General features: G+C 31.6%; 2 protein-coding genes across 3 annotated transcripts in view; both read left to right on the forward strand.

The window, feature by feature from the left end:
• Positions 1–25,342, forward strand: part of Gaba-b-r1 (metabotropic GABA-B receptor subtype 1) — a 199,561-nt gene that overhangs the window by 39,429 nt on the left and 134,790 nt on the right. The gene's annotated exons all lie outside the window — the stretch shown is intronic.
• Positions 12,645–25,342, forward strand: part of Ctr1a (Copper transporter 1A) — a 315,878-nt gene continuing 303,180 nt past the window's right edge. Inside the window, exon 1 of the mRNA XM_064220941.1 lies at positions 12,645–12,652. The gene's annotated coding sequence lies outside the window, so the exon portion shown is untranslated. The remainder of the gene's footprint in view (positions 12,653–25,342) is intronic.

Raw genomic sequence — 25,342 nt, forward strand, 5'->3', positions numbered from 1 at the left:
CTATATAGTATGCTTATATCCTTATATGTTGTACATATTTTTTATATAGAGCTTGTTACATCGTTATCTGAAAGAGAATCGTCGATCTCGGCGCTTTACAGGGGAACGCTGGAAAAACTGTAACTGATATGCAAAAACTTTTTATGGGAGATTTGTAGCTTGCGACTATCATACGTATAAAATCCTTTTATTTCATTTCATAAAACTGTGATCACTCAAAGAGTTCTATTAAGATGCTAGTGGCTATAAAACCTTGCACGATTTGCTGCAAAATTATGTTATTGACAAATTTGTTGAGACGTTATTTGAAAAAAATCATCGTCATTATTATTACAATCCAGTCTTATCAATCCCAATATTGATTATAATTATATATATATATCTGTTTGCTACCTATCCTTATATATATATATATCTGTTTGCTACCTATCTTTATTATGCGCCAATCTTGTCCAAATTTGAAACGTGACTTTGCCAAGTCGTTGACCCTTATTGTGGCTCGAGGTTCAAAGCTCCGTATCCTTTGGCTCGACTACCAACACCTAGCTCGTCCTGTCTTAATAGAAATAAACAGTAACATCAAATTTACTTCTGTCATTTTAATTCTAAATCTACAGCATGAGAAACTAAGAAGTGCAGCTAACACGCTGCAACTTCTGGTATAAATTTAATATTTATGGTTGAGATAGTATCATAAATATCATAAATATAAATACAAGCGTAAATATAAGCGTAGTGTACTAAGCCCTGAGGCACGGTGGAGCGATGATTAGAGTACAGAAGGTTGCTGGTAGAACTTTGTTGAAAAGGCCGAAGATCGGGCTCAGTGGCGCGCCTTTGGGGAGGCCTACGTCCAGCATTGAACGAATACAGGCTGATCATGATGATGATGATGATAAATATCACTATTAAAAACGTGTATTAATTTTTATTAAGGATATTACATTCGATTTAATGTTTAATTTATACATTAAGGAAATTCAATTATATGTCAAAATATCTTGAATTGGTATATTTATTGATATATCTTACATTTGCTTAACCATGGTGATCGCTTCTCTTTGCTCCATTGATATAGAAACAATTAAAAGTATAAATCATTTCTAAAACCGTTAATGTGTCGCTGATCTGCACCTAAGTTCACTCATGATCTATGGCTCAATTTGAATACTAAAATGAGTTGATGTTATTTATTTTGATATTATGTTTTATCCTAGCCTTAATATAAAATACGTTAAAGTATCATCCTAAACATTAAGCACAATGGCAGATAATTCGTTGAGCCTCATTCCTTTGTAATAAGACCATAGTTATTAAAATATATTTTTACCTTGTTTTACTTTAAAACCAAAATCGGTTGTTTCATCTTTACTGAAACCTTCGTCGTGCCTTTTGATCGATTTCATTAAAATAAAACTATTATTTTTAGTTAATAGCGTTTTATTTTACAGCCTTGCATAAAGTGTTAAAACAAGTAACGGTAGGTTCATAAATATCAAAATCAAAATATAATTTATATACAATTCGTTTTAAAGCATAATGTAACAGTGTTGAATTGAATGAAAAGCTACCACTGGTTCGGAAAGTATATTCTACCTAAAATAATCTCAGTAACAGGATACACAGTAGTTACGTAATCTTTTCCACCGTTTCAATTATATAATTTTTTAGGTGACTTATATTTTTTTGTTTGTTCTAAAACTACAGTATAACTATATTACGTACTCGTATAACCAAAGGTTATAATCTAATTACAAATGATACATGGTAATTAATGTTGAAGCCACCGTATATTAAATTAGCGTTCCAATTAACGAGATACTAGCCATTATGTTGGTTATGTTAATATAATAATATATCATACCTTAGACTCTGTCTACGAATTTACTCAAATTTACAATAATTATTTGTCTCATAAAATAAATTATAATTATAATATAATACTCTATATAAACCGCACATAAAAGTATTTGGCCGGTCTCCATTGAGATTGGTCGCCGTTACCAAAATCAGTCAGGACGACATAATCATATATTGCTATATAAATAATTATAGAATAAATTAACTGTATAACTAAAATCTATACAAAGATTTAGTTTTTAAAGAGTCTAAAATCCAAATAATGAGATTCCTTTAGGCTTTGTTCAAATTGAATTACAATTTCCTTAATAACATGACAAGTATGTATTTCTGAAAGAATGAGTGGCCTGAGGCAAGACTTCGAGGCAACAAGAACAGAGCGTTATAACAAGATAAATATGTACAAATAATACATAACTTGAACTATAGCCCTTATTTCTTTAAGAATAAATACTATAGTTCAAGTTATCTGTTTTTTCAATGTGTACTGTATATTAGAAATTCTCCTTGAAAATGAAATTACGCAAAAACCCCAAAGTTACGCCGTAGGCAATAAAAGTACTACCCATCTAATGTTTTTACTAACTATTTAGACATAATTGTCTGTAAAAATCTTTAGAAATAAAGATTTTTTATTCCGTTTTCTCTTTTCTTTTAGGTTTTTACAGCCCATTGTAAAAACCGTTTGTGGTTTGGAACAACAGTCGCTTCAGAAAATAGTTTTAGTTGTTTTTCTTTAAGATAATACTAGCAAATGTTTTATAGGTAGTAGGTATTTTAAAAATGTTCAACTTTAACACTAAGAAATTTAATTAATTTTTTAATTTTTTTTTTAATATTGGACAACATCACATTACTTTGATCCCAATGTAAGTAGCTAAAGCACTTGTGTTATGGAAAATCAGAAGTAACGACGGTACCACAAATACCCCGACCCAGGACAACATAGAAAACTAATGAACTTTTTCTACATCGACTCGGCCGGGAATCGAATCCGGGACCTCGGAGTGGCGTACCCATGAAAACCGGTGTACACACTACTCGACCACGGAGGTCAGAAAGACGTAGATGTTTATCGTCCCATTTAATGCATTCGACGCTAAGTGATCCATTTTCTCTAAAACTAACAGACAAAATCTTTGAACTAAATGAAACACAGTAAATATGTTTTTATTTCAAAATTTAACACAATGTAATATGCCTGCCAACAAAATGTAAAGGTGTGGTTACTGGTCAAACATTTAGTGCCAATATTTCGAAATATAAACCACTGAAGTATCTTGCGCACTACGTCACGGAATACATATACGGGTAACTACTAAGTACGTGTTATAGTATAAAAATGGTAAAATACACTTTTAAAGACAACGTTGCAATTAAACTTGGGTACATAGACATAGTTAATATAAAAATAATTTAAGGGAATTTTAGTTTTATTTTATTCTCAGCGGTAAATGAAAATATGTATCATTTAAACAACTATACAAAAGGTTAGTTGCTTTCACGGCTCAACGGATCTCATCGATCGGATTATGCATAACATACATAGAGCGGACATAATCATGATTATCATAGTAGTACAAAATGTCAAGCACGAATAAGAATCATTTAAGATAGCCTTGTAGGTTTATGACGTAAAGTTGTGATGTAAAGAAAATCATCATTATAGTTAGACGGAAACAGATATATATATATTATATATAACACACATTAACATATATACAATTGCAGTTATAGCCAAGAGTGTGAACTTTAACCTAAGATTGCAGGTTCAAACTAGGCAAGTAAATTTTCATGTGCTTTGGCGGATGGGCAAATTTGCTACCTGATAGTAAGCAGTCACCATTATCCATAGACATTAGTGCTAGAAGAAATGTTAACCATACCTTCCGTCACCAATGCGCTATCAACCTTGAGACCTAAGGTGTTATGTCCCTTGTGTCTGTTGTTACACTGGCTCATTCAGCCTTCAAACCGGAACACAACATTGTTAAGTATTGTTGCTTACCGGTAGAAGACTGGTGCTACCCAGATGTTTTGGCACAAAACCGTACCACCTAGTGGTAGTGGTTGTAATAATTGAAGAAACCATAGGGGTTTCCCCTAAAAATCAGCCACTGTCCTCTAATATGCACTGGAGCAATGTAGTGGAATAAATTCCACACCTTCTCTTCAAGAGATATATAATTAAAGTGTATTAATCAAATACATTAATTTAAATAAACGTTTTTTAATGAGCCGAGACGGCCCAGGTTTGAGCACGTGCATATTAACCGATGAATGCGGATTCAGGCCCACGAATTTTCATGTTCTTAATTTGTGTTTATAATTCATATCGTGCTCGGCGGTAAAGGGAAACATCGTAAGGAAACCTGCATGTGGCTAATTTAAACGAAATTGTGCCACGTGTATTCACCAATCTACATATTAGCAGCATGGCGAAATAAGCTCCAAACCTTATTAAACGATCCCTCCCTCAAAGTAAAAGCTTCACCTAATACAAATATACAAACAGCAAAGTTAAAAAGTGATTTTTGTGATTTTTCGTAAAATTCAAATTAAGTAAACATCTTGTTTTGTTGTTGTTATTATAAAATTAATATTACGATATAAATAAATATAAATATACAGTAAAAGTCAAGATTTCTTTGAAAAATATATTATTAAAAGAACGCTCTCCCGTAAAATTAAGTAATGAATTTAATTATGACTTGAGATCGAATCGCCTTTAAACGTACTAAGGTCCAACCTAATTGAATACTGTAAAAATGTAATTGAGTGTATAAAAATCTTCTCTTTGACGCTTTCTTAGCGAAAATTTTATGACGTGCCATACTGTAGCGTATCGACTGTAAAATGAAATTGAAAATTCTTCTTTGCCGCCCGATTTCTAGCTTTCTTCAACTGACCTAATTTTTTTTCGTGGAATTGTAACTGGCTTACATTGAAGTTTTTAAAATTAGAACGTACGTCATCAGATTTCCATTTCGCGTGTCAGTCTTGCTTTAACAACATTGTTGATAATTATTATGACAAGGTTTTTTAGATACAAAACATATTAGAAATGTGTCATTTTTTTTCTTTTTTATTGTTATTATATTTACTGAAAATAAAACGGGTTTGTGAATATGAATTTAATCTTTATTACGATCTGACATAAATAGCACCAAATGTCAAGCTAAAGTTTTAAATATGAGGTTCTATTTATAAAAAAAAGGACGTTAAGAGATACGTACGTCGTACATAAATACGTAATGTAAAACTATTTTATTTATTTTTTTCTACATTTTAATATAATGGTTTATTTCTATCAAAATCCTTACCGTGTTGACAAATCTGATTGGTCAGTTTTATCACATCCCAATTAAAATGTTTTTGTTTTAAACTGTTGTTTTTTTTATTTTACTATAAGATACCATAATATACATTAACGCATTAATTCAAACTATGCTTCATAAAGTGACGTAAAACAAGTGCTTGTAATTGGCCAATTAAGGGGATTAATCAATGAAAAAGGAAAATTGCCCTAATTTCATCTTTGTCCGACTTCCATTGGCTGAATGTGTAATTAAAAATAATTATATGGTTGTAATGAATTATAATTTTACCTCAAATGGATGAGAAAAATCTAGTGTTCAACACATACATATAAATGTATGTATATATATATATATATATATTTTAAAGTGTAGTAGCACTGCCCCATATAATTTAAGGAATTACTAATATTCCTATTCACCCCTTCTTTTAAGCCTATAGTTTGTGTTAGGAGTGGGGACGACAACAGGCCCCTTGGCCTGGCTCCTTAGCCTGGATCGATCTTGCGACTTTTTACATTGGTAGATGGCCCGTAAACCAGTATCGACGCTTATATTATGGGAAAGTTTGTCAGTATATGATATATGAGATAAGATTTTCCTTTTAAACTTCATTATATATGTACTACGTATAGAGAGTATTTACTTCCAGTCGCATCGAATTATCATTCAGTCGGATTATGAAACAGAGGTTTATGCATTACACCTGTGTTTCGCGCACACAATTGTACACAGTTATATGTAGGTATTGACCAGTTGGTTAGTGGGAAGTAGGAAGAGAAATTAAATTTTGTTCAGTAAAATCAATTAATCGACAACCCTATTCTAGTTGACAAAATTTAAAGTCATTATTGAGAAAATTGTATCTAATACATTGACGACTCACTTAAACTTAGTTAACGAGATGGATGTGTTTGTAGCGAGTAGGCTCTCGACCATCGCTCCATCATATGATGTCGTCGACTGTTTGCCAATCGCTCAAAACATACACTGCCGTCCTGACACACATGTGAGTCATGAGAACCCTTAATATAGATTATGTGATCAATACCTATCACCCAAGGCAGTGTTGTGCTAAAAATATAAAGTATATCGTTAGGATTCTACACGTGTCTTTATAAAAAATATACCTTGTATGATCAATATTAATCATTCGGGTAATGTTAAAGTGACTTAACTTATATCTGTAACGAACGACTACTTTATTAATGCCCCAGAAACATAAAAACTATAGACCATTTCACGAATTTAAAGAACAAAATATTCGCATCTAATTGGTCGATGTGTGAGGCTAGTTGGTGTTGTAATCTCTGTAGATTACAACACCAATGCGACATCAACCGTGGGAACTAAGATGGTATGTCCATTAAGCCCGTAGTTATGCTCTTCAAAGCCAGAACACAAAAATACTGAGCGTTGCTGTTATTTTTTTTATGATATATGTTGGCGGACGAGCGAAAGGGCCACCTATTGATGTAAGTGATCACCAACACCCATAGACAATTGCGCTGTAAGAAATATTAACAGGAATGGTTAATATTTCTTACTTCATCGCCAATGCGCCACCAACCTTGGGAATTAAGATGTTACGTCCCTTGTGCCTGTAGTTTTTTCTTACTGGCTCACTCACCCTTCAAACCGGAACACAACAATACTGAGTACTGCTGATTGGCGGTAGAATATCTGATGAGTAAATTGTACCTACCCAGATAGGCTTGCACAAAGCCTTACCACCAAAGTTGACGTGTTAGATGAATGTGTGATGAGGGGGCCGTACTGACCCAGACGGAATTGTACAAAGCCGAGTAAATAATGCCGAGATGATTTCGGGATGGCCCAGTGGTTAGAACGCGTGCATCTTAACCGATGATTTCGGGTTCAAACCCAGGCAGGCACCACTGAATTTTTATGTGCTTAATTTGTGTTTATAATTCATCTCGTGCTCGGCGGTGAAGGAAAACATCGTGAGGAAACCTGCATGTGTCTAATTTTCAACGAAATTCTGCCACATGTGTATTCCACCAACCCGCATTGGAGCAGCGTGGTGGAATATGCTCCATACCTTCTCCTCAACGGGAGAGGAGGCCTTAGCCCAGCAGTGGGAAATTTACAGGCTGATTATGTTATGTTATGAGTAAATAATAGTAAGTAGTAGAACTCTTAAAAAAATAATTAGGCGGTATAGAACTGTACAAAATTCGAGATGTTTTTTGTGAATTCGCAAAATTCGCAGACATTATAATTATGCCTTGAACAAAAGTACTAATAGAAAAAAAAAAGTTTTGAATTAAATGTATTATCTAAAGGTCGAAATGTAAACAGAATAATATTCTTGTTATTATAAGAACTCAACAATATGGTACAATATTCGCTGGGGAGTTATTTTAGGATAGAAGAAGGGCAAAGGTTAAAGATATCGATTTGACAGATTTTAACTTGTTAGCGATAAATACAAAGGTAGACATTTTTTATAACATAATATAAATTTATTAGACATGTGGTAAAAACAACGCGATCATTGATACTATATTGATATATAATCACCAATCCGCAGTGTAATAGCGTGGCGGATTAAGCTCCTAACCTCCTCTTAAATAGAAAAAGCCTTAGTCCAGCAGAGTAACAGGAGTTGGCGAGTAATACTTACTACCTACGAGCTCATATATTTGGCATAAAAGCCTAATTATTAAAGCACTTAATTGATTTAAATTCTCATCGAATAATTTAATAAATACTGATGCCTGTTTTAAGTTAGTATTTTGATGGACTAATAGTTATATATTTGATTCCGTTGGTTTAAATCAAACATCACCCCAAAATAACCTTCGCTAACGCAATCAACGCACTGACACTTCGAAGTGACCGACTTTATACGCCGCATGCATATTGATTTCAAGCCTCGTGTGTTGAGCAACTAATTCCATACCTAAATAAAATGAGGGCGTTAAAAGCTAACCTTTCTCGTTTGCAAAGTTTGATTTAGTTTGAGAGATATCCAGTCAGATTGCTTGCTTTTAGTAATGTAACGTTAATGTATGTTAATAGCCCACGACTGGGCAAAGGTCTTCAGTGCAGTGAGCATTTTTTACTAGACTGACTACAATATTACCAAATGTAGTTTGGTGGAAATATAAAAATGTTTCTTGAGAGATGAAAGTTAGGTCGTATTCATTTAAAGATTCCTTTAAGATATAAATTACATCTTAAAGGAATAATTCCTTTAAAGATTAATATCAAATAAGTATCAATCTTCAAAGGAATACGATTAACGAGAAATAAATTACAAGTTTATTTTTTGAGTTTCGTAGCCATTGATAAAAACGGAAGGCTTATTGGTTCAAAACAATTCAAGCTCAGGAAAACGGCTTCAAGTGTTTTCCGAAGCATAGCAGCCTAATACTGCCAATTTTCCAGCTATAGGCTGCTAATGAGCATTTCATTTCATGCAAATCCATACTATCCATACTAATATTATAAATGCGAAAGTAACTCTGTCTGTCGGTCTGTCTGTCTCGCTTTCACGCCAAAACTACTGTACTGATTTAAATGAAATTTGGTACACAAATAGTCTAGAGTCTGAAAAAGAACATAGGCTACTTTTTATTTGGAAAAAAGTACTGTAAAGGGTTGAAAAGGGGGGTGAAAGGTTGTAAGTTGTTGAAAGTATAGTCATTTTTAGAACTAGAAGCATAAAACTTATATTTTAGCCTATACACTTACAAACTAACATATCACGACACCCACGAAATTCTACCCCTAAAGGGGTGAAATAGGGGTTGAACGTTTGTATGGAAGTCCATAATTTTTTGAGTTAGAAACACGAAACTTTATTTTTGGGATACTGAATAAAAAAGAGTAGATACTTATTTAAGTGTTTCTGCATATTCTACCCCTACGGGGTGAAATGAGGGTTGAAAGTTTGTATAAAAGTCCGTCATTTTTAAGATAGAAACATATAAAATGAGTAGATACGTATTTAAGCGTTTCTAGATAATCTACCGCTAAGGGAGAGAAATAAGGATTGAAAGTTTTTATGGAAGTCGTCATTTTATAAGCTAAAAATATGAAACTTTATTTTTAGGATACTGATTTAAATGATTAAACACGTATTTAAGCGTTTCTGGATATTCTACCTCTAAGGGGTTCAATAGGGGTTGACATTTTTTATATAGATTTGTCTGGAAGTCCGTCATTTTTGAAGTTAGAAGCATGAAACTTTATTTATAAGCTACCGATTAAAAATGAGTTAATTCGCATTTAAGGGTTTCTGGATCTTCTACCCTAAGTAATTAATATTTTAAGTTAATTTGTAAATATATTCATATTCTACGCGGGCAAAGCCGCGGGTAACAGCTAGTACTTAATATCCTGATTGCAAGCCCAGGTTCGAAAGCCTTATAAACTAATCACTTGATCAACTAGACAGTCTATAATGCTAAATAAGATAAAGACTGATCAAAATTCTTCGTTATACTAACAAAACTAAACTGATTGCACACTCAAAGTCGGGCCATCTCGGTATAAAAAATGACTATTAAGACCTTTACGTTACAAGTTAATCCAATGAAACTGACAGAGGCTTCCGTTATTCCGAAAGTTTTGTTTTAGAATATCCGTAGTAAGACATAATTGGGTTATGACTTTGATTTCTATATACGTGGCATTTAGTAAATTTAGAAACAGCTTATGTTTGATTGTTAGCAAATAAATATAGGCCCTTTGGGTTTTGTTAAACTAACTCACTAACAGTGAAAAAAAATGTTTGTATTTTCAAAAATACTTTCCAGGTCGAAACACATTTCTTAAACATTTAGTTACTGTCAGCGACTCAATATAATAAAGTCGTAGTCCAATGCTGGACATAGCTCTCATACAAGTACCCCTAACCTCTAGGCTCTTCGAATTTCGCAACTAGTTGTGTGATCATCATTAGAACATAATGTATTGATTATTTTATTTAAAAAATTGTGTTAAGATTTTTTTTTTTTTAATTGAAAACTAAAATTCTCTATTCATGTGATAAGGTGAGACAACGCTTAATTGGATGCCGAGTTTGAGATAAATTCATTGATGCTTAAATATTTGCTTTAATTTAAACTTTTCAGACTACATATTATCCGTCGACTTCGCTGAAGCTGTTCTAAACTCCTACAATCACTAATGTGATATTTTTATCTTAGAATTTTATCTGAAGCTAAATGCGGGTTTTTATGTTGAAATGAAATTAAAAGTTAAGCTTTAGAGGGAAGAGCCTCTAAATCGATGTAAAAGGGTATGCAACTCATCAAACACAGAACCGAAATTTTGCGTCCAACTGGTTTCATTTTGAAACGTTACATATTTAATCGTTGCAAATTCTAAACTCCATTAGGAATATTGTTTCAAATAAAAAATAATTAATTGAATAGGTGCATCGGGTTCATCACAGGTTCATCAGATTTTAAGTGGAATTTATTATTATATACATACATGTATATATGGAAGTCCTTATACACGTATATACAAACATGTTTATATAAAACATAACATTGAATTCTAGGAACATCAAAACGTAGATTTGTCCACGTTTCGACTTCCGAAAATTGGTTCCATTAAGGAAATTCGAAATGGTTATAATTAAAAATACTCGACGTAGGATAATAAAAATGTTAATTATAAGTATTTTTAACGAGTCTGCTGGTACGATAACCTGAATAAACATCGTAATATCTCGCCAGTGATCTTCTTTTATTAAATCATAACTCATATAACATAAACAATAACTCATTTTAAATATAATATCTATAATGTCTAATAATAAATCCTATAATTAAGGTAACATGCATGTGATCAGTTTACTCTTCAAATAATATTTCAGTTGGTCCAGTAAAACATATTTGCATAATTTTAAAATAAATAAAAAACTAATTTTGAAGAAAACTACACATAACATGAGGATGCATCAGACGTTTAAAAGATAAATAGTAGAAATAAAAACTAATCCTGAAGTAACTTGTTTCCAGCGTTGGAGCTGCGCTATAACTTGACATCTAAACTCTTAAAGTACTTAATTTTTTAGACCAAGACTTTTTTTACAAAGATTTATTTAATTTCAATTGTTTGTAAGTATGGGTTAAATCTTGAAACGGAATTTAAACCAATTTTCCCCGTCCGATCGAGCTGAAAATTTGCTCAGGCTTTTGGTGTAATTGAGTATACTAAATATTTTAACTTAAAATGGTCCCAAATGTATATATTTTTTTAACTTCATTTTATATTTAATCACTTCACCCATTTTAAAACGTTGATTAGCGTTCATTTAAACATTGATTTCTCTCTTTGTTTCATCATTGATTTGATATAATATATATTTATGATATTGGTAGGTGGACAGGCAAACTTGCCACCTGATGGTAAGTGATCACCACCGCTCATAAACATTGTCGCTGTGAAAAATATTTACCATTTCTTACATTTTCATTGTGGCACCAACCTGGGGAGTTAAGATGTTATGTGCTTCGTGCCTTTTACACTGGTTCACCCTTTAAACCAGAACACAGCAATACTAATATTGCTGTTTGTCGGTAAAATATCTGTTGAATGGAACCTGCCCGGACAGGCTTGCACAAAGCCCGAAGTAAAATACATAAATTAAAATTTAGAAGAACGAGAGCATTATTTAACTCACTCACTAAACAGCATTTATAATTAAAGTCGCAAAGTTAAGTGGATAATTTAAATGTATCTAATCTCCTGCAGTTGACGTGAACGTCGCGAAAGTCAGCCAAGTTACATTAAAACTAACTTTAATCAATTTGTTATTTTTAGTCAAAATATCAGAAGCTGAGATCATAATCGGCCTCGGATAAAAAAAACTGTTAAATGCCCATTCGCACTTATCTTTGATATTAAATGATATAAATTATCTAATAGAAAAATGCGAAAAAACCTTAATAGGCTAAAATAACTAAAGCTAAAATTGAAAATACTGTCTCTAATGAAAACGTTATAAATTGTAAAAACCATACCGATAAAATTTCAAAAATGATTAAAGTTAATAATCTATATATTAACGAGTATTAGATCTTTGATTCACGTAGAACCTTCAATGGGATATTGATAATTTTCACGATCTTTTCAATTTACAAAGCCTAGCCCTTTTAACCTAAGCTTATCAATTTGGGTAATTTTATCGTACAAGTACGAATATCTCTCCTCGAAAGTACTCTCTTAACTCTTGACTTGATTTAAGTATATATTTTTCTAGGTAGATATAATAAAAATGTTAAGTATATCGACAAATAAATTTATGACTTTTAAAATGACCTTGAAATGAACAATTACAACGTCAAAATATTATAATCATCAAAGGTTCGTTGAGAGTAAAGGACGAAGGGCTACAAAATCGAACACCGCCTATTTTACACCAAACCCTTTTCATATAGTTAGAAGTATAATAATCTGAAATTATAATTAAAATTGAATCAAGTTTTAAATTAATTACAGTTTTGCTTTGAAATCCTACAACAGGACCACAGAATATTATACTGATTTATATAATTTTAAGTAACCGACTATCCATAAATATTTATTTAGGTCAAACATTAGCACATATATGAGCGTTACATATGCTAAAAAGTAGCAATAAATTCAAGTCCTTGGACTTTTATTGGCACGGCTTTTGTGACCGGTGATTTGATCGCGACCCATTTGGTTAATAGAATAATAGTATGACTGTGATACGTTCGTAAATATTCTTATGGGATTTCCTTAGTTTAGACTTTATGGTAAAATTAAATCAACCCAATCATATGTTTTTCAAGCAGACATTTACATCGTTTTAAAAGATAAAATAATATGTTAAGTTTCCATTGGTTCGAAATACAGATTCTACAATAAAAAAATCTCTAGTTGAGAGTTTTTTATCAATCGTATACCTAAAATTAGATTAGTTTCTAATATTTGAACTTGAAATTTGAAATTTATAAATTTTTATAGCACACAAACCCCCTAGAGGAATGAATCAGAGAAATTAGCTTATGCCCTTCCCCGGGATTCAAACTATCTCTGCACCAAATTTCATCTAAATTGATTCAGGGTTTAAGCGTGAGGAGGTAACAGACAGTTACATTCACATTTATAATATTACTATAAATAAAGATATAAGAATCACAATAACGCTTCTTCATCGTCATAAAAACGTTGTAGAAAAATATACGTTATTAATAATAATATATTTTCAATATGAGCTTTAAATTTAGTTACTGATAAATTTAAAAAACCGTATTCGTGCTTAATACAGGGCTTAATATTTGAGACGAGAAAATTCTGCAATATGCGGGCACAAAAAGTTTCGCTTAAAATTCCGAATCGAAGAGTGGCTCGTCAAAGCCGATGCCAAAACTTACGAGCACTAGCTTTCAATGTTTTCGTATGAGAACTTACACTGAAGCTTTTTAATCAATCAACGAGTAAGTCAACAAGCTATTTATATTAATTATTTGATCAATAAATGAACACACTGCAATATATTCTTGTTACAAACCGAACGTTCTATCGACAAATAAATCTACAATATGCGGCTACATTTATAGATACGTGCTAAAGTACGTATTTCTCAATATTCCTTTAAGATATCTGAAGATAAGATATGCATGTTCTCGTGAGCTATCAAGGACGGAATAATCTTTTTCGTTCTGCGTATAAGATAACAAAAATAAGCTAGTAACGGTATTCGTGTAAATAACAATTTCGATACCTGTTACCAATAACGAAACCAAATACGTTCCATTTGTTGTTTGTGAACGATTTGATTTATTGTGTCTGAGATCGATGGTTTTTATTGAAACTATTTTATACATGGTTTCCTTTCACAGTAATTGTAAGCGTTTCCAACGGTTACGTAATAGGCAATTCGTTTTTAGGGTTCTGAGTCAAACGATTGTTTGAATCGTTTTATGGCTAACTTATTCAATGTAGTTACTGTACGCCTTTGGAATAATCTACCTGGAGAAGAACATTACATTCAAGAGAAGTATTTGAACGCAGACTTATCTAATACCATTTGCTTAGGTGGTGTTTTTGCTCGCTATTAAAGCTGCTAATACAAAACCGGGATTGGGGCAAAAGTTATTCAGATTTGACGTAAAACATTCTATTGGTGCGCTTTGGTGGTTACACAGACGCGTATGCCGTGACGGTAGACGACACAGCAGTCTCTTATGACGTCATATCCATTCTTCGCCGTCGCTATCTATTGCCACTGTGTTTGCGAGGCTTATTTATTATAATTGTATATAATAATAATAAGAAAAATATATTTATTTTACAAACGAATCTCTATATTATTTTATTGGTTTTCTTTAATTCTGCACACATGCTTCACATCTGCCGGGCGTGTAACGGCCACGTTTTTTCTTTTAGGATATTCTCACTTGAAGCCGGAAGTTTGGAGGTTAGCACTGTTAAGATTCTCTTAACCTAAAGGACTTTGGTGCTGCGTCTCAACTCTTTTCGGTCGTACCAAATTGCCGTCCCATCCGTAGCCTTAAACTAACCCATAATAGTTGTCAGGTACTCTTTGTTAGAATCAATATTTCAAGCTTAATCATTATTTCTATATGTTTTTCATCAATATAATTATTGAAGGTTATCTTACGATTCTATATTGAGTTGTTTTTCGTTAGTAATATCTGTATTGCCACTATTGTATTTTTGCTACTAGTTTATTGTCTTTTATACCGTGATTAAAGAAATAAAGAATTTATATTATTTTCCCTTAAGTGTTACGCTCGGTGCAAAATGCTTTTAGCTCGCTTTTTGTGTTTATATATGTGCAATAAAGGATTTATAAAAACACGAATACATCCCTCTTATCTAAAGAATAGTAGATTTTTTTTAAAATCTACATTTTGAGCTGAAGTTTTTAAATTATTATTCGGTGAGAAGTTTCTTTATAAATTAGAACCAATAAATATTTATCATAATAACAGCAACTTCCGAAGATGGTTTAAGAATTAAAATCAAAACATTATTTATTCAAGTAGGCAACCACATTTGCATCGTAATTTTTTAATTATGTATTATTTTTGGATTTTAATTCGTGTTTGTTGAAATCATAACATTAGTTCTAGACCACTGTCATTTCTTCCTCTGGATTTTATCGCGAGGAATTGGCATATAACTCAACTATTATTTTACTTATTTTTATTTCTTAAATTAAGTTCAACGTCGATATGTGTCCTAACCTAACCAGACTAACCGTCAGTAAATATTTCACAGTTGGGCAAGTACCTCATACCGTTTGACTAGAAGATGAGTAGTTTATTCCACCAGGCTGCTTGATGCAATGCAGATCCGATGCAGGTCCATGTATACACACGTGGCTAATTTTTATTTTTGATACTTAATTATAAAGATAAGAAAACATCGACATAAATTTAGAAACAAATTCAACTATTAGATCAACTTAGCTATGTAACTTCGATATCAGAACTAAGTTAAGCTGGGATTCCGTGTTGCTATCGAGAATAGCTTTCCAGCTAAAGTTTGAAGCCTCGAGCAACTCCGTGATAAGATATACTGACGCCAATTAAACGTCAAGACGATCTGATTAAAGTGCGAAATTCGTACTTTCTTTATTACAAATAAGTTTCTGTTATAAAACAAACTTTGCAGATAGACATATAACATTTATAATTCAGACAAAAAGTTGCTAGCAACAACATTTATTTAAGGAAAAAAATATCAATAATCAATTAAATATATAAGTTCAAACATAAAAATAAAATCGTAACTAATCGAAATCTGTACTTACTGGAAGATATTTGAGAAAAAATAGTACTGGGGGTATTTCTTAATAACGCAATAGATCACAAAAATATGATTTTTAGAATTTTTGTATTCTTATATTAATTATTAATAGGGTAGTAGCATATATTGTAGGTTAGGTTGAACTTTGGTTGTATGTTTATATGGATAGTTAAATTAGCTTTATGATTTTTTACTTTGTTTGTTAGAAAAATGTGTGAACCTTTAGTTTAGTTTTCTACACATATAATAAAATCGTAACTGATCGAAATCTGTGCATGGAAGATATTTGAAAAAAATATATTATTGACCCAAATATATAGGCGTTTATAGATACCCATCTACAAACATGAATATGATTTTTATAATTTATGTCTGTCTGGCTGTTGTGTGGCTCTGTCGCGTGTTCGCAGCTGCAAAAAATCTATGCTTTAATCCCCGACAGCTAAGTGTAATATCGTGTAATATACATGCGCAGTTAGACAAATACATCATAACTTTTTAATATTACAAGATTATATTATAAATTTAAAACGTTCGGTTGTTTGAGTTTTGATTTTTATCGATGAAAAAATACTTCAATAAGGCATCTATAAAAAAATCATAATCAATAAAAAAATATACAATGCCACGACAGACGCAAAGATACACAAATATGTCAACCATATAATACCTCTACTTTTGTGGCTTAAAGTCACGCGAACGGAGTCGCGGGCACCAGCTAGTATAAAATAAATTAACAAGGAGACTTAGTATATAAAGACATCACTATGTGCTTAATAATATTGAGTATTATTAAGCACTTATTAATTTAAAAGACCGTACACTTAAAAACGTATCATATACTCATATAGTTAAATATGTTTAAAAACATTTATATTTTTAAACATATAAATATGTACATATAATTTATATATATATTATCACATAATCCTAATTAGTCTTAAAGGTAAAGTGATCAAAAATCATTTACACTTTAAATATTAATAAACGTATACTTAGATACACAAATTGCGAACCTCGTGAACTTTAAGAGCAGTTAATACGATTTGTCGACTAAACGAGAAGGCTAAATTTAGTTAGAATTCCTTGTTAATATCGAGTTCGAGTCATACTTCGCTAAGGCTTACGACCGCAGACCACTACGCTGATAACTTTTCAAAATGATACAGTGAATGCGATTATATAATGCCCTTTAATACATAACAGTTTTAATCAACAGCAACGTTGAAATGCGAGTGTAACATCAAAAAAATATAAAACAAAACAATGAAACTATTGAATTTTATTATTTTTTTAAAATTCGAAATTGAAGTTTGAAATTCAATTATTGAGATTACTATTAAATATTAATTTTGTAAAAAACACTATTAATAACTAGTACTTCTTGTTTTTTTTTTAAATTGAAATTAGGTAGAAAGACTGGCAAATGGGTCTCCTGATGGTAAGTGGTCACCACCGCTCATCTGTGCTGTAAGAAATATTAATTACCCCTCTGATCATCAATTTGGCATCAATCCTAGAACCTATAATACTGTTATATCCACTATTCCTGTAGCTACATTGGCTTTTTAAGCCTTCTATACTAAGTATTTTTGTTTGAATGGAAATTATAAGATGTCAGGGTGGAACATATCCAGAGGGGCTTTTACACAGACCTCTATCACCGATTCAATTTAATTTAATCTATTAAACACTACTAATTTATCAAGAAATACTAGAAATAACCAGTAATAACTTGTAATAACTAATAATAACTAGTAACAACCAGTAATAACTAATAGTTTTCGGTAAAGTAATAAAGCTTTCGCATCGGTATTGCTTTTTTGCTTATTGATTCAAAAACTATTCGAATTTAAATTAAATCCAAATTTAAAGGAAACATTAATATCATTTATTCGTTTGTCTAATTTGGGCAAATATTCATTTTAACACCGAATTAACTTATCTAAGCTGGGTCTGGCCAATTTGGTTTTAATCTTATTTGATGAATTACACGTCTTTCGTCCTAATCCTTTCTGAATTCAATGTGTAATTACGTTTCTGCGCATGTGGTAAAGGTGAAAACCATAAAAGTGCGAACATTTAGTAATTATAGATAAACATATTATATAATTTTATTTAGATTTAATTATCGTTCTGTTGTACTTTTGTGTTGTCCATTTAATTCAATTTCGGCGATTACCTCTTATAATTTATCCTTAAGAGGAGATGTAAGCCTTAACTAGAAGTTGTACTTCTACGGGTTGTTATTTTATAATTGAAGACACTAATCTTTTATTTTTAATCGATCGAATTCTAATACATTTAATGACTGTGTCAAATGATGACATGCCTATTGAAGTTCACAAATTCTGGGTAGTGATTGAATGGAAAAATGGTGCTAATCTTGGTACTGATGACGTAATCACGTTTTCTTATTCGCATCCTAATGTTCCAAGAAAGTACTTAATATAAATACATTTTTTTTCTGTCATGAATTATTCATCAATTATATAAAATGTACTAAATAAATACAATTATCTATAATACTAGCTGATCATTCGGCTCGGATCAACCGTAACCACTAATTTTACCCCCTCGAAGGGGCAAGTAAAAAAAGTGGCCTATGCCCTTCACCTTGACTCAAGCTAAATTTCATCGAAATCGGTTCAGCAGTTTAAGCTTGAAGAGGAGACAGAGTTACTGTCGCATTTATTAGTCACCATTAGTTGACCATTCGTCAATTACGTGCTAAAGTGAGCTAGAAATTATACGAGTACGTCAACAGTCATTTAGTCCCTTGGTAGCAGAATGAACATAGCCTAGCACCTCGCTCCCCGAATTATTACGCCCCACGCATACAGATTGCAAGCCACACGTGAACTGAGCGACTAATTTAACTTCGAAACTAAATGAGAACACATTTAGTTGGAATTCTCAATGATATGATTCAGCAGGATTAAGATCCATAATATAGACAAAAGACCGTAAGAGCTAGAAAGCACGATTAAGATATTCTTGTGTATAGTATAACTTGAATCAGGAATATTTTAAATAATGCCTGTCAATTGAAAATTTGAAAGTACTTGTAAATAAAATTTGTTATTTTTATATCTGCCTGTATATTGGCGATATCGTTACGTGGACGTTTTTTTATGAAATCCATTTCTAAATTCTATTTTTGATTTTTTATTAAATGTAGATGTATACATAAGTGACCAAGACTATGAATTCGAATATATTAGATTCTAAATAAAATAAATTATATTGTAATAAGCTATAACTGCCCACGAATGAGAACTGCCCTTAAGGAAGTCACGAGGTCGATCTAAAATTATTTCATGCATTATACTTTTAAACTCACGTAAATAGCACGGGAGGTATTCTTGTTTTATACACGCGATAGTTAAGCGTACATTAGTGTTGCAAATAATGTAATCCATTAATGTATAAAGCTAGATTTAAGTTTTATTTAGATGAACACTTATAGCCTTTTTTATTTATTCAGGTAATAAAGTTGGTTTTAAATAATTTATTAAACTAGTGATCTCAAGTATCTCGCGATAAGTTCTAAGGCGGACAAAGAAATTCTCGGACCAAATTAGGAAGTAGGTTGTGTTTACATTTCTATACCTCAGAAAGCAAATAAAGTCTTTGGTGTTGTCAGAATGCCGCAATCCTGTCAGATTATCGTCCCATTAAATTATAATAGAAACGGAACAGAGGAAGGCGGAAGGAAGGAATGCAAGAGTGTGCACGAACATAGATTAACATTTTTGTGGTGCACACTTGTGCATGCCATAATATATTTTGTCCAATTAGCTAATTTCCGTTTAGAATAATCACTATGATCGAATCATAATATCTGACAGACGTCCGAAGGACGTCATAATTAGCATAATAATAGTTTAAGCAACTAAAAAACACGCTTTTAGCACGCACTAAAAATTACAAAAACAAACCTATTAATTTGATAACCATTGTATGGGGGTGCATTTCAAATAGCCTGTCCGCCATCTTGGACGTCCGCCATATTGGATTTAAGTCTATTTTTTTCGTATTCCTGACAGCAAACCCTTTCATTTGATATCCTTATCATGGGGATGGATTACAAACAGCCAGTCCGCCATTTTGGGTAGGCCCCATATCGGATTTGTTGACGTTTCTTAGCTAGTCATGTATTGTCATCAGAACTCAGAGCGTGTGCAAAATTTCATCCTAATCGAAGACCGGCAAGTGGGTCAAATTAAGTTTCCAAGATTTTCTTCCATACAAGTGAAGCTAATATAAGCGTGTTAATAAATAGCTAGTTATACCTATTACTTGCTTCTCACCTTACCTTTGACCAATGTCATTTGTTATTGGTACCTATTTTCTAAAACAATATCTTTATCGTTAAGCTATCCAAGCTTTCACTTTAAGCCCCACGCCTTTTCAAGCACTCGCGTTAGTCTATCCAGTGCTAATGGCTTATATGTTCCGCCCCCACGCCCAATGCATTAAGGATTTCCTCAAGCATTCTTTCAAACGTATTTTAATGTCTTCATTCTGAACATTAGAGTTTACATACATTTCAAACCTATGGATATGTGACTTAAAATTGCCATGTTAGTGGAATTACTGGAGTAAATTGAAAACGAACTTTCCAACAAGGCCAAACACCGCCTTGTGCGAGCCCATCTGGTTGGCACAATCCATTGGACCTAGTATTTAGCGCCACTCATTAATACTCCTAATTACTATAATACGGTTCGAAGAGTGAGTAAGTCAGTGCGATTCTAACACTCGTGGGATTCTGGGATTAGTGCCATCAGGATATAACATATTAGATCCCATGATTTAAGGAGTGGTGTAAATTTCTTGCAGCGACAATGTATCTGAGCGAAAATAACAACTTACCTCAGTTTGACGTATTTTTTTGCTTGCCTTCGAATTGTAGATTTAAAATAAAAGCGAACTTGCCACAATTTCGAGAAATAAGACGGGGAGATTGTAGTTCTATGTAGAACTGGCAAGACTTAGACGAGAAGTTAGGAGTATCAATTTGTATTTTAAAGTTAGCCCATAGTTAAGTTTATAAATTCAAATTATTATTTTTATTGAAGGGTTCATTTATATTTTGTCTGTATTTTTATTAGTAGTATCACGTATTATCTCGTAATAAAACTCACTGAAAACGAAGAAAATCGCAACTCAAAGGTAGTAATGTAATCCATTTTAAACTTATACAATAAATGGTTCTATTCATTTTTCATTCAGCTCAACCTCTGTAACTTAAACTTTTAGATGCCTAGTTCAAAGTTTTAAGGAATTTGATATTGTGAAATCTTCTAGAGAGGCTACATTTTATTGCTTTAAACAATTTTCGATACAATAGCATTCTTCTGCTCGGTACCGCAGGAAATATTATTTATGCTATTAAATATTATAAAATACGAAAGAAAGCTTAAGGCCAGTAGCAGAGTATTTCGGTTTAAAATATTATATTTTTCTTAAAAAATATTACATTTACATGTAATTATATACATTTTTAACTTTAACTTTTTACTTTTGTAACTATTATTTGTCTTTACGGCTCTTGGTAAAGATGCAATATAATATTGTCGGATACACGTGTCTCGTAATATCATAAGTAATATGATGTTTCATAGTAAGCAAAAACAGTAGTTTGTTTTTGTTCGCGTTCCATGCCCCCGGGTGTCGTTCGTGATATAGTGTTCGTAAAGGTTTGTGACACAGTAATGGTACTATTACACAAACCCCGTTGATGGCATCGTACTCGTAGAATAAGTGCGCAGAGTCAATTCGAACAAAAAAAGCGAGCGTTGGAACGAAGTTGCTTTAACCTATATATAACGTATTAAATAACAGTCACAATTAAATAAATTAACAACGTCTAAGAATAATTACATGACGATCACATTGATTTTTTATAATTATTTAATTAATTAATAAATAATTATTAATTTTTTAAATTTCTTGGTGATGTAAAATATTAATAAAAGAAGTTTAATTAATAATGTATAAAACTGTATACAATAGGAAGACAGACAGAAAGTGAAGATATTTCGCTTGGAAGGGGTCACGATATAAGCCGCATAAAAGAACTTCGTTCCAATTATGAAAAATATTGAATACCATTAGCTATTAACCTTTAATTTTAAAATGGGTAAGATTCTTTGTTTGGATATTTTTATTCAAACATACTAAAAAATTAACGAGTACTTTTGAAAGAGTAGAAAAAAATTCTAAAATTTATTTTAGCTTTTGAAATATATATTATTTTTGTCCTTATTATGCCTTCGCGCATTGCCCATCCAATTGTATTGAAGCTATGTAGAGCTGTTACACGTGTACGTACAATAAATGGTGCACATAATACACACTCAATGTTTCAGTTAATGGAATAAAATCTTTGGAATTTTATGCTAAGAATAGATAGTTCACAGGGATCAATATTAGGTCCTTTTCTATTTTTGGTGCATATCAATTATAATCCTTTTAATTTTAAAGATTCATGATATTTTTCTGATTGCTGAGAATACTTCAATACTTTTGAAGTGAAAAAAATAATACGACAGTTTACAGAAATTATTTTGGTTTAAAAATGCCAATATAACAAAACGCGTGGTTACTTTACCTAAAGTTGGAAAACAACAGATAAAGCTAAGATTAAACACAACAGCGAACTCAACTTTTAAGTCGAGTCTCTCCGTGGGATGTTTTTAACAAAGAATACTTACCTCCGGCTGCGTAATAATATATTCCCAACTTATGTATTATATATATACTTGTAATATCGTTTGTCCTGATCAAAATACAGCCACAACTAATGAGTCTACAAGGCTCAAATTTGGAATATAGATTTATATTTTACGTAAGCATTCGCTAAGAAAGGATTTTTGGAATTTTAATTTCAAATTGGGAAAAAGTTAACTTGTATAGCATTTACTCATACGAAGTATATAAAAAATAGTTGTAGTACAGTTGAAAGTAATACGATGTAATTTTAATTGAATTATTTTCAAAATAAATCATGTTAGCGAATTAATATTACGAATTCATCGATACGATATTAATCAATCATAAAAGTTGATCCGCCGATTGACTGTAGATGAAATACAGTACAAATTTCGCGTTGCACATTAATTTATACTTCAGAACCCTTGAATGTTAATTGACTGAATAATAACACAAGCTTAATAGTATTTAAATGCAATTTTCCCTTGGAAACACCGGTTTTTTCACACATGTATATATTGAAATCAGCTTCACTTTCCCATTTTAAAAATTATTATTAGTTTTTTATTATATATACCCCGAGCTCCTGAAACTAGGATTTTAAACTAAGAATATTATATAAAAATTTAAGACGAGGTTCTTTGTATATCGTCGGAGCTGTGAGATTTTTGGAAATATATCTTCTAAAAGGGGAAAATAAAGGGTGAAAGATTCAATTGACTCTGTCATTCTGGAAATAGAAATGTGAAATATTTCTAAATCGATCCCAAAAGTAAGTTCAATCGGTGAAATTATTCAACATGCAAACATTTTTAATTAGCATTTTCATACAAAAAAATATCAAATTAAATGTAATTTATTACAATAAAGCATTTTTGTGTCGTCAATATTTCAACTCTACCGCCGTTTCGGTCTCACTCTCTAGCGAGGAGAAACGGTAAGAAACTCGCATAGTTGCTTTTTAATAACCAGATATACAATGATGTTAGTATTCATAGTCATTTCATAATCAGTCCTATGTTGGAACCCGAGCCTAAACCCGTCGTCTTTATACATAAAGTATTATTTTAATAAATAATAAGATATACTGAAGCTTATATGTTAAGTGGGATCTAAAAAATATATTAATAATTATAATGTTGGTGTTTTATAAAAAAAACTCAAAATTAATTTAAAGTAACCCTAATGAATACTTGTAAACATTCGCTTAATTAAAGCGGGCATCTAGTTTATAAGTGGATTTATTTTAAAAACGAAAAGTAAATGCTTATAAATTTTACAAGTAGATTCAATTTATACTTATCTTTATGTTATATAAAGTAAACACATTTTATAATAAATATAATTGTATATAAAACCTAATCTAACAACGCGTCTTAATGTTACTGCGGTAATAAAATAAAATTAGTCGCCAAGGTTTACTACGATTAAAATTTACTCGTTTTATAATGATATTTGCAACGTTTATTGAGCTGCCACATTTCTTTTTCGCAAGCAGCTGTAAGTCTGTCAAATACTTTTTCTTGCAGTAGGAACACATACATACAATGTAAATACCCATAAAATACTTGATGGTAGCGCTTTATGAAAACCATTCTGGTTAAGTACCAGCCACTCGTCACATGTTCTAGTGCCAAGCAGCATTACATTAATTTGAAGGGTCTACCAGTGTAACTGCAAGTCACAAGGGATGTAACATCTTAGTTTCCTAGCCATTGGTGGTGTAAAGAAAGATATTCATTTCTTAAACTGACCGCACCGTTCTTATTTCAATAATATCACATTTTACTGGGTAATAGATATTTTTATATTTCGAGACTATTTATCTAACATAATACGTATCATGAAATTTGATTGCAATTTTCTGTCAATTCAATTTTATTCTATCTTAATACAACTTGCAAGTTAATATAACCCTAATTAAATTTATTAAACATTACTTAATTAAAGACAAATGTATTCAATATATAATTAATCCTTAGCGTAGAAAGTACACTATATTTAATTCGGCTAAGTGTGTTACAATCCTAAAGCCAGGTAATGGCGCTGGATACAATTTGCATGAGCCATTTCAGCAAGTTTGGGGAGCGAGGTTCATAGCAGATTTGAAAACGTATACTCATCGGATTTTATTAAAAACAACGTACGCAGAAAGGGTCCAAACATGATATTAATATGTTATTCTGTTTGCGTTTTTGGATAACACGACGTTATGTGTTTGTTATTTATGTTAATTATTCTTTTTTCTCTATTCGATTTGCGGTATTTATTTTATTATTATTGTTTATTTTCTTATTTGAAAACTAGTAAATCTGAAATAAATATCGAATTAATATTTAAGATAAAAAAAATTACGGCTTTTTTATAAATGTCTTTTCGAAGGTGTTTAGTTAAAAATAGATTTGTCTCGTTCAGTCATTAGTGACTTAACATTGGAAAGCAGAAGACGCATGGTTTAACTAATCACCCTTCAAAAGCACATTTATAGATAAAGCTGTAAGTGATTTCTTTGTTTTATAAGCGGTTTAATTTTGTAAGAAAATAATATGCTCTGGGCATTTAACAAATATACATATTTAGATAATCATTACCTAAACCTTCTCCTCAAAGGGAGAGGAGGCCATAGCCCAGCAGTGGGAAATTTACAGGCTGCT

The sequence above is a fragment of the Vanessa tameamea genome, chromosome 5 (genome assembly GCF_037043105.1).
Source record: "Vanessa tameamea isolate UH-Manoa-2023 chromosome 5, ilVanTame1 primary haplotype, whole genome shotgun sequence".
Taxonomy (NCBI): Eukaryota; Metazoa; Arthropoda; class Insecta; order Lepidoptera; family Nymphalidae; genus Vanessa; species Vanessa tameamea.